The following is an 11771-nucleotide window of genomic DNA, read 5'->3' on the forward strand; positions in this document are numbered from 1 at the left end:
CAGCCGTGTCTGAAACTGTCATGTAGCTTCACAAATCTACCAATCACCCAGCGTCTTCCATATCAGATCTCCCCTTCAGTGTAAGCTTCTCCGACTAAATAGATTGAGGTCTTTGAAATGCATGCATCCCTGTGCCTAATTGATCATCTCAACCAATCACGTGAGTCCTTCTGACTTCACCAACATGTGAAGTTGGGCTCCCTCCACAACTTCACCAACACGTCGGCATACGATTAGGTTTAATCTTCAACTACTCAACATCAAGTGATCAATTTCATCACAAAACCACCTTGACAGAATCTTACACACATGAACATTAATTAATCCGAAGCATCTTCAATCACCTGGGATAAGGATCAAGAACATAAACACTTTAATTCCTGATTAAATCCAACTTGTTCCAGAATTTTCACTTTAATAAATAAGCATCACGTTTCAGGATCCAATTCTCGAACGCCTTGAAAATAACATAAATAATATGCTCTGACCGCAATCCAGTAATGACGAAAACCTTCAGTTCAATTTGACTTTCTTCAGTTTGTCAACCTCGAACAACAACAATTTCATTTGCCCACAAACACCCAAAAATGTGTCAATATCCAGTTTCACCCAATATCCCATTCATAACCTCAACTCCATATCCAGAGTTGACACGTATTTGTTCACACGTATGACCCAGAGATAACAAGTTTCACTCGTTGACGGAACAACATCTTCGGTCTCACAATAATCGTGTACACCTGGCCATACAGACGAAAACTCCAAAACACTTTTTTTTTTCTCGTTAACTTCGCCTAAAGTCAACTTCGCCTGTCCATAACTTCGCCTGGTTATAACTTCGCCTGGCTAAAACTTCGCCTGTCAATAACTTCGCCTGACTGATAAGCGAACTTGTGAGGTAGGCGAAGTTGTGGATAACTTCGCTTAACCTTATATCTTCGCCTAAACCCTAAAATTTAAGCGACAACTTCGTCTGATCCCCATAACTTCGCCTGCGGCGGCTGTTCGGCCAGAAACGCATCAGAAATGTGCCAGAAACACCAAAACGCAGATCTCGAACCATAGCATAAGAGCCTAAGGCTCTGATACCACTTGTAGGTCCCCCCGGGGCGTCGCCGATCGATACTAGATCCGCACGATGTCTAGGAGTGCGGAATCCTCCTAGGCTCGTTTAATGGTGTATACGACGAAGAACACGATTACACACAAACACATACACGAACAAACACAAGAACGGGATAAACAAATCTGCAGATCTTTTATAATAATCAAAACCACGTTACATACCGAACATAAACCAAAACACGTCCGACCCGAGGTGAGCTCTACCTCGGGTCGTCCCACACGACTCTCCCTCTCTGTTTCTCTCTAGACAATTAAACTGATCACTAAACTCACTCAACTTTCTTTCTGGATTCACAACCTAAACAAGACACACATATATATATATATAAACTTCGCGGGCTTGGGCCTGTAGGCGAAGTTGTTACAACTTCGCCTATGGCCTATGGCGAAGTTGCTCTAACTTCGTACTTCTACAACGCTGAACAGAATTGCATAGCGACGGTCACAAAACATGCACCAACAACTTGCAATTTATTTGTTGCAGTCTATGTTGCACGGGAACTGGTACGGGAACGGGAAACGACAAAACTCAAAAAACTAAGATACAGGTACGGCAAGGGTACGGCAAAAACTTAAAAAAAATAAAACATATATTAATCACAGGTAATTAATTATTAATAAACATAAATAAATATATAATTTTTATCTATATATAATGTCAATTTTAAACATTTTATGTATAAAATTACAAGTTGATGATCAAATATAAACTAGTCTGGATAGAGAGAGTTAAATGCTAAAATGCATAACCAAATTTAATAATTCTTATGTAGAAGTTAACAAGTTTTAGGTACTATATGTAAGCAAGTGAAAGATTAAGGGATTAAATGTTAAACCTAGACTTATAATTTAACCTAACACATTAAAAAAATATATGTTACAGCCGCCTCTCTTTCTTCTTCCTTCTTATTCATCCTAATTCCGGCGCCGTAATTACTTGCCGGAATACAGTATGTGGACGATCCGCCACGCGATTGGCTATAGAAACGTCGGCGGAAACGTTTAAAAATCGTCCCCAAAGTTCTGGAAACGTATCGAAACAGCGTTTTACTTTTCGAAACGGTCAACGACCGTCCCCAACTTTAAGGAAACGGTCAAGAAACGTTTTCGGCCGTCCCCGTCGGCGTTTCCGTCCTCGGCGAGTTTCCGGGACGGTGTACGGCAGGTTCGTCGCATTTCCGTGCATCATAGGTGTATACTGGTAAGATTAATTCCCCCTTGTGAACCGTAACACCCATGCTCAATTCCTAGCTACAACACTAGATTTTTTTTCTTACCCAAAAAGAAAATGTCCAACTTAATTACTTATTGTCTTTTTGAAGGAACTATCTAATCTAACTATACTATTAAACCAAAAGAGTTTAAGTCAACTTGGTCTATTCCTATTGGTTGTTTCTTAAAGTTTTCATGTATATCTAGCACTTCTCTAATTTCCATGTAAATAAAATAAATCAAAAATAAATTAAAATTATATACATTCATTTCTTTTTAATCTCTTTAATGATTAAATTAATTATTCAAATGCAATTATTAATATCAATTTCTATTATTTATATCTGTATACATCAATCATAGATTAACTTAAAAAACCCAAATCAATTATCTCATCTTTCACGTCTCCATCCTCTTCCACGGATCTCTACCTTTAATTCATCTATCCGGCAAATTCGCCGTCTACCATCGATGAAGCTGTTCACCACCCGGACGTTTTATCCACAGCATATCGGCCTACCTATGACTGTCTTCACAATCCATCAACGTTACTACCGGTCAATCAAATCATTAGGTTTTATTTTTTGTATTTTGATTAAGTTGAAACTATATTTTTTTTACTTTTGATTTCATACCGGTCAATGTTACATGGGTTTAATTTTACTAAAATTGGTTTAAATTATAGATTTATGAAATTTGACCCATTGACTAATTAAAAATATAACAATTGGAATATAAATTGAGATTTGTAATCAATTTGTGTATATTAGGAAAAAAACAACCATTTGATTAAGGATTACTTTAATTACGAAATTAAATTACTAACTTATTTTTGCACAACTTATATCAATTACTTAATTATTCATTTGCTTATTAATTATATTATGTTGACTATTTTTATAAATTTCAACCATATGATTAAGGATTTTAATATATCATAATTTATTTTAATTTTAAATATACGGTAACTGATAATCAATTTTAGATATACGGAATTAAAAACATTGACGATTAATATATTAATGATAATAATTACATTAGTAACTTATTTTTCTACATTAATAATTTAATGTTGTACGTTGAAATATAAAGTAGATTTAAAGATATCAATATTAATTATTTTGTCTTTATAATATAATTTAAAAAGATTACATTCAAGTATTTCAAATTTTGAAAACCCCTAATGCAACCTACATATTTTCGTCCATAATTTTAGCTTATTCAAAATCCCTAATTTTATGATTTTAATTAATTACATTAATACATTTCTTCTTTATGTAAGTCTTCAAAATTTGAATCCTTTACTACTTGTGTACAAATAGTATGACTTTCACACAAAAATTCTTACACTATCACACCATATTTAGCAAAATCAAATTTGTTTGTTTGTAAGGTCTATATTTCTGGTCGTGCTTATATAATTCATTTTGTTTTTTAGTTGCTGGTTCAAGTATAACTGTTCAAAAATTAATAGTTTGTTTATTTTTAATTTTTCACCACCAGGAAGATGGAGCCAACAAACATTACAATGTTGAACCAATTGGATGTGCTTAACAACGACTGTGTCCTCAAGGTTCGTATTTTAAAACTATAGCGTCTCAAGGAAAATAACAAGCCCGGAAAAGATTGGTCGATAAAGATGATTTTGCAAGATGAAATGGTATTGTTACATAAAAATAAATAGCTTACCATAATCCGGACTTTTATTTTTATTCCAAATTACACATTCATTAATTTTAGTATATTATTCACACAATTTTGTACTAATTATTGGATGGTGGATGTTTTTATATTTATTGGTTAGGTTTTCACCGATTTTGTACTAATACACATTTATATGTTTTTCCGTTAAGGTTATATCATTTTTTGGTAAGGTTTACATTTGTTCACATAATTCAAATATTCCATAATTGGTAATTTGTTTATTATGTGATATTAATATTTAATTTTATCATTTCAGGTTATTGTCCCAAACTTGATATAATGAATTGAGGATTTGTTAACAAAATGTCTTATTTTTTGTTTAATGTTAATGTATACTTTTGTTATTATTCATGTATTTATTTAATTTTCACAATTCATGTGATTTAATTGATTATTATATAAACCGGAAATGAAATTTAATTGTTCATTCTATAAGACATTAAATTAGTTATAGTAAGATAATCAACCTTATATTGTTCTTAATCAAATTCCAATTAAATCACTAATGCCAACGCAATTTAAAACATTATTACATTTTTTTAATATTATCGTTTTTAACATTTTAAAATAATACACATTTAATATGACATTTTAGAAACCGATTTTCACCATTCAAATTTGGATTTTCACTATTTATATGAAGTTTACAAAAATGTGTTATATACGTTTGACTTTCACCGGTTATTCAAAAACTGAAATTTAACGAATTTGACCATTTCATAAATTTTCAATATTAATGCCTTAAATAAAAAAAATAATTTTAATAAACATTTCTAAATATTTCAAGTTTTTATGTGTAAGGCCATATACCCGGTAGCCCTACTTTAGCGTCGGATTTACTCATAAACACAATTCTTACAATCAGTGTTAATTAAAACTTTCCACGAAACGTTAATGTAAGGCCCTGCTACCGGTGCCTCACTTTAACGTTGGATTTACTCATAAACACAGTTCTAAATATCAGAGTTAATTAAAACTTTATGCGGAATATAAAACTTCAACCAATATCTTACAAATCCATCATTTCTTGTCTTAACAAACATTCATAGTTATTTGAAATCAAACATAGTCTTTAAAACATCATAACATTTCCTTGAGATGCGAGTGTCTTCAATTCCATGCCATGTGTCTTCATCAAGCGAGCTACCTCATTCTACTCACCTGTGTGCATACTAAAAGTCAGCTACGCTGAGTGAGTTCTAGTTAATCAGTTAACCTACATTACATCCATACATACACATGTATCCGAAGACACATACTTATTTACATACTTACGTACATGATTTCATTCTTACATATACCTTTATAGAGCATTCTGCCTTATAGCATTCGCCGATATTATTAGGGTCGGTCCCCTGCATTCGCCGATACTATTAGGGTCGGTTCCCTACATTCGCCGATACTATTAGGGCCGGTTCCCTTCATTCGCCGATACTATTAGGGTCGGTCCCCTTCATTCGCCGACATTATTAGGGTCGGTTCCCTACATTCGTGCTACTATAACCTACCTGTCATTTACATACTTTCCTTGACAATATGTTAAATCTCCGAAGAGCGTTCACGTACCATCAACATTTCATACATACATTGTTCATACCTCATACATATTCATACATACGTCATTCATACATCATACATATCAATCATACCTTTAACTACCACTTGACGGCACATGCAATATCCGAAGATCGTTCACGCACCGCCAAGCAATCGTCATACATAAATCATACAAGGCATACACTTACCACCTAAGGTAAGTGTATTGACTATCACATCGAGTATGCACACAGTCCCAAAAACATAACAAGGAAGTGGGGCTAGAAACTCACCTCAATGCGGTTGCGTTCACCGTTTACGGTTATTCCCTTCTTGAGCTGTGCACGACTAACTGTATAATAATTATACGTATCAATAAACTATCACTACACATATCGTCTTTCTAGTTTAATTATTACCCTCAACGAACGGGGGTCCGGGGGCAGCGCCCCTGGCAGCGAGGTTCTAGGGGCGGCAGCCCCTAGCAGGGTCCAAGGGGCAGAGCCCCTGGCTGGGGTCGAGCTGCCATGTCAGCTTGGAAAAAAATTATTTCTATTAACTGTCTTATCACATTTTCTATTATGATTTTGAATCATTAGATAATTTGCTACTTAAAAGTCCAAGGGCTTCTTTGTAATTAAATCATTCTTTTCTAAGTCCAGGGACCATTCTGTCATTCTGTTAAACTTCTAATTCGTTACAGGTTCATAGCGAATTGGATTATCCTAGCGAACTGGTTCCTATAACGAATTGAACCCTTAACGAACTGGACTCATTAACGAATCAGTACATATAGCGAACCAGTCCAAGTAGCGAATTGGACCTTCTAATTCGTTATTTCTTTTAACGAACTAATCATAACGAATCAAGGGTACTTCGTTACCCTTTTCCCTTAACGAATCAGAGACGAATCATAGAAGAACTAGAGCTAGTTCGTTGTGCTCCCTTATGCGAATCAACTAACGAATCACCTTCAATTCGTTAAGTTTCCATAGCGAATTAGGGTTAGGTCAGGGAATGTCAGAACATTCCCTGACATTACCTACCTCGTATTAACTTTTCCGGCGCCGCCGCCGGAAAACCGCGGATTCGCAGGAAAAACGAGTTTAACTCGTTTTCACCGTTTTTCGTCTCGTTCGATCCAGATCTGAGCTAGGGTGACCCCTAAGCTCATCATAGGTTCGGTTTATACCCGATTCCACCCGGATCTCGTGACTTAAACGGTTTAACAATGTCGGCTCGTCGTTTCGGGACCATATCTTACGGATTTAAGCTCAAACAATATCATACTATCATTACCTTGGATCGGGATCGGTTCTCTTGGTGACATCGGCTAGAGAGAGAGAGAGAGAGACTAGAGAGAGAGATTAAGTGTGTGTTTTGGGAGGTGTATGGAATGTGCGAAATGAATGATTAATGGGCATTAAGGGTTTATATATTTATGGATCATGGCCTTAAGCCCATGGTCTTTCTCCATTCAATTTAACCCAAGTCCATAACTCCTATCCATTTAACCAACGCAAGCCCAACTCATTTCTATTTATCTAAACGATAAACGACACACTTGATAAAATAAACGAGATTTATTTTATTATTAAAACCCAAAAGTAGGATGTTACAGTTAACTTTAATCATTTGATACAAAACATAAATCTTTTCTTTAAAACCATAACATAAAACATCATATTTAAAACATCATTTCTTCCATCTTCAGATGCCAGCCGTCCAATCCATGTCATGTGCCATCCTCGTACTAGCTCTTTAAACCTGATTACCTGCGTGCATAATAAAGGTCAGCTACGCTGAGTGAGTTCTAGTTAATCAGACGACATACAATGCATACACATATCGTACATACATACATATCTTAACCTTGTATAAATATCCATAAGAGTAACGTCACGTAATATCTATTAACAGAACTATTGCTATTGCCCATGCTATATATCCTCCATAAAGGAACACTATATATATTATCCATAGAGGGAACACTCTATATACTTTCCATTAGAAGGAACACTATTCTTTCCATTAAAGGAACTCTTTGCTTTCCATTAAAGGAACACTATGTTTTCCATTAAAGGAACACTATGCTTTCAATAGAAGGAACACTCTATATATTATCCGTAGAGAGAACTTTATACATAATTTATTATTTAATATCCATATAAGGAGGCAATCACAATTCTTGGCAATACATGCAATATCCGAAGATCGTTCACGTATCGACAAGCAATCATCCTTACATTACATACAATATTCAAATCTTTATTTATAACCTGGCAGTACGTGCAATATCCGAAGATCGTTCACGTACTATCTATATAACATACATACATCATTCATACATCATATATAGCAATCATATCTTTAAACTACCACCTGACGGTACATGCAATATCCGAAGATCGTTCACGCACCGTCAAGCGTTCATCATACATGGCATACACTTAACACTTAAGGTAAGTGTATTAACTATCACATCGAGTATGCACACATCCCCGAAAACATAACGAGGAAAGGGGACTAGAAACTCACCTGAACTCGGTTACTTCTTCCGTTAATGGTTACTCCTTTCTTTGGCTGTGCATGACTAAATGTATAACAATTACACGCATTTATTACTATCACTTTCCATGTCGCATTTTATTTTAATTATTACCCTCAATGAACGGGGGTCCGGGGGCAGCGTCCCTGGCAGCGAGGTTCTAGGGGCGGCAGCCCCTAGCAGGGTCCAAGGGGTAAACCCCTGGCTGGGGTCGAGCTGCCAGGTCAGCTTGGAAAAATTTTATTTTCATTAACTAGCTTAACACATTTTCCAAAAGGATTTTAAAATATTATCTAATTCACGAATTAAGTCTAATTCGTTACCAGATCACAGTCTAATTCGTTATCAGATCACAATCTAATTCGTTATCAGATCACACTCTAATTCATTATCAGATCACACTCTAATTCGTTGTTCGCTTTGTTGTCCTGATTCGCTAGCTTAATTCGTTATCTTTCTGATTCGTTATCCTAGTTCGTCATCCTGTCATCACCTGGTTCGTCATTCCGTTTCGTTATTTGATCTTGACTTGATTCGTTATCTAAACATAATGAATTACGTAAGTTGATTCGTTATCTGGACATAACGAATGAGTGAACTAGTTCAATCATTCAAAACATCGGGTTTACATGGTGCGATTTATGTATATATGTTACGGGTCTTCATACTAACAATTAGCCTATCAAACTGTAATCAATTTCAATAAGTTTAGCTTCGTTGGATCTGTTTTTACCATACTAAAACAGATCTATGATTTGTAGACTAAATCCTAACTTAAACGAACAAGTTCTCGATATAAACGTACCTTAAACGAGTAGGTTTATGAACACGGTCTAGTCTTGATGTTGTTTTGGTTCGTCACAACGATCTAGCACCAACGGGTTCAGGTTTCTACCTTCGGATCTTGGCTCGGGTTTTGGATAATGTTTGTGTGTGTTTTTCAAGGTGTAGGCTATGGTGTAGAGATGTATAAAAAATGGAAAGGATTATGGTTTAAGGGGTATTTATACTCCCTTAAGCCCATGGACCTAAGGCCCATCTTTCCCTTTTGGTCCATAATTAATTCCATCTTAAAAGCCTACTTATCCTATCATATTTTATTATTATCAACCGAACGGAAAATTGGGATGTTACATTATGATTTTAATGTCAATTTCAACTAAATCTATTAATATATTTATTCCTACACATCAAAATTAAATTATATAATAAAATGTACATTTATTTAATTCGGTTTTTATATAATACCTTTAATTTATGGTTAATATTCACAACATATTTAAACCCTTATTTATATTTTATTTGGATTTGACTCAATTTGACCATTTATATTGAATATGTTTAAATAACATTTACATATTTAAACATATTATTCATTCCTAATTTGACTAATTTTTTTCAACCCTTTTTAATTTTTTGAATACCATCCATAATTATAAACCCATTTAATAATTATTCAATATTCATGCCTTAAATATAAAAAATATTAGTTTCTTCTAAACATTATAAGTGATTATGAATTTAATGTCAATTTCAACTAATGTAACATCCTAAAATTTATAATGTTGAATAAAGAAAGTTATGTTTAGTGATTTCGCGTAATTGATTAATGTCGGGGAAGGAGCGGGTCTTGGACTTGGATTAATTGAGATGGGTTAAATGAGAATGGGATTTCAGGGATATAAATACCCCCAAAATCCCAAAATATCTTCATTTTCCCCCACCCTCCTAAACACACACATACACACACACCAAGCACACCCAAAACCGCCGCCGGCCGGGCCGAGAAAGAAGGAAGGATCGAGCGAGGTCCGGGTAAGAGAGAAAGATTAGTGGTGATACCAAGATAAACGAGATCCAAACAAGCTCAAAAGGTATGATTCTTGATCTTGGAAGTTTAAAGATCCGAGCTTTTAGTGTATAAACGACCGAAAATGGTCGGGAAGTATAGTGGGTGGTATTGAACCTTAACAAGGGTGTTAAAATCGCCCGAAATGTTGATCAGAAACCGAAACAGCGGACATCTGGGCAACTTCGCCTTCAACTGGGCAACTTCGCCTTCAAGCGATGAACTTCGCCTGCAAGCTAAGTTCGCCTGATGATAAGTTCGCCTGAGGTTTAACTTTCGCCTAAAGCCAAGTTCGCCTGAGGTTTAACTTCGCCTAAAGCCAAGTTCGCCTGAGGTTTAACTTCGCCTAAAGCCAAGTTCGCCTGAGGTTTAACTTCGCCTAAAGCCAAGTTCGCCTGAGGTTTAACTTCGCCTGAGGTTTAACTTCGCCTAAAGCTAAGTTCGCCTGAGGTTTAACTTCGCCTAAAGCCAAGTTCGATTAGAAAATAAATTAAAAATCTAATGAAAAATGTGTTAAGACAGTTAATGGAAATAAAATTTTTCCAAGCTGACTTGGCAGCTCGACCCCAGCCAGGGGCTCTGCCCCTTGGACCCTGCTAGGGGCTGCCGCCCCTAGACCCCGCTGACAGGGGCGCTGCCCCCGGACCCCCGTTCGTTGTGGGTCATATAAAGATAGAAATACATTATGAGAAGTGATAGTTAATTAATACGTATACTTGTTATACAGTCAGCCGTGCACAACTGAAGAAAGGGATTACGATTAACGGTGAACGTAACCGTGTTCAGGTGAGTTTCTAGCCCCATTTATATGTTATGTTTTCGGGGCTGTGTGCATACTCAATATGTTTGTTAATACGCTTATCCTAAGAGATAAGTGTATGCCTTATGTGAATAATGTGAAATGTATGAATGATGGCTTGACGGTACGTGAACGATCTTCGGATATTGCACGTACTGTCAGGTTGTTACGCTAAGTTAAGGTAAGTATGATATGTATGCTTATGTGTATGAATGTGATAAAGTTAATAAAAGAAGGAAAGGATGGTTGTATGGTTACAAAAAGGGTACCGAGCCCTAATAATACTCGAGGTATGATGTATGGTTGTATGGTAACGAAGAGGGAATCGAACCCTACTAATATTCGAGAACTAGGGAACCGAACCCTACTAATATTCGAGGAAAGAGGGAAACCGAGCCCTAATAATACTCGTGGAAAGAGGGAAACCGAGCCCTAATAATACTCGTGGAACGAGGGTACCGAGCCCTAATAATACTCGAGGAAGGAGGGTACCGAGCCCTAATAATACTCGAGGAATGTAAGGCGTAATGCTCTTTATAACGTAAGATATGAAAGTAAGTTAATACAAAAGAAAGTAAGAAAGTAAGAAAGTATGAAAGTATGAAAGTATGAATGAAAGAATATAATGTTATGTGAATGGTATGATTATGTGATTATCTAGAACTCACTCAGCATAGCTGACTTTTAGTATGCACGCAGGTGAGTAGGATGAGGCAGCTCGCTTGAGGAGACACGTGGCACTGAACAAGAGCCTGGCATCTGAAGACTTATGATGTTTTAATTTTAATGTTTAAATGTGAAAGACAAAGGATGTTTTGAGACAAGTTATGAAATATTGTAATGTTTTATGAAAGTTTCATATTCCGCGTAAATGTTTTAAGTAACTCTGATATTTAGAACTGTGTTTATGAGTAAATCCAACACGAAAGTAGGGCTACCGGTAACGGGGCCTTACAACTAAATATATTAAGTGATTAATAAAAAATATTTATTTAAAC

Source organism: Bidens hawaiensis, unplaced genomic scaffold (genome assembly GCF_021521415.1).
Source record: "Bidens hawaiensis isolate Kalapana, Puna unplaced genomic scaffold, B.hawaiensis_p1.1 tig00034194_1, whole genome shotgun sequence".
NCBI lineage: Eukaryota > Viridiplantae > Streptophyta > Magnoliopsida > Asterales > Asteraceae > Bidens > Bidens hawaiensis.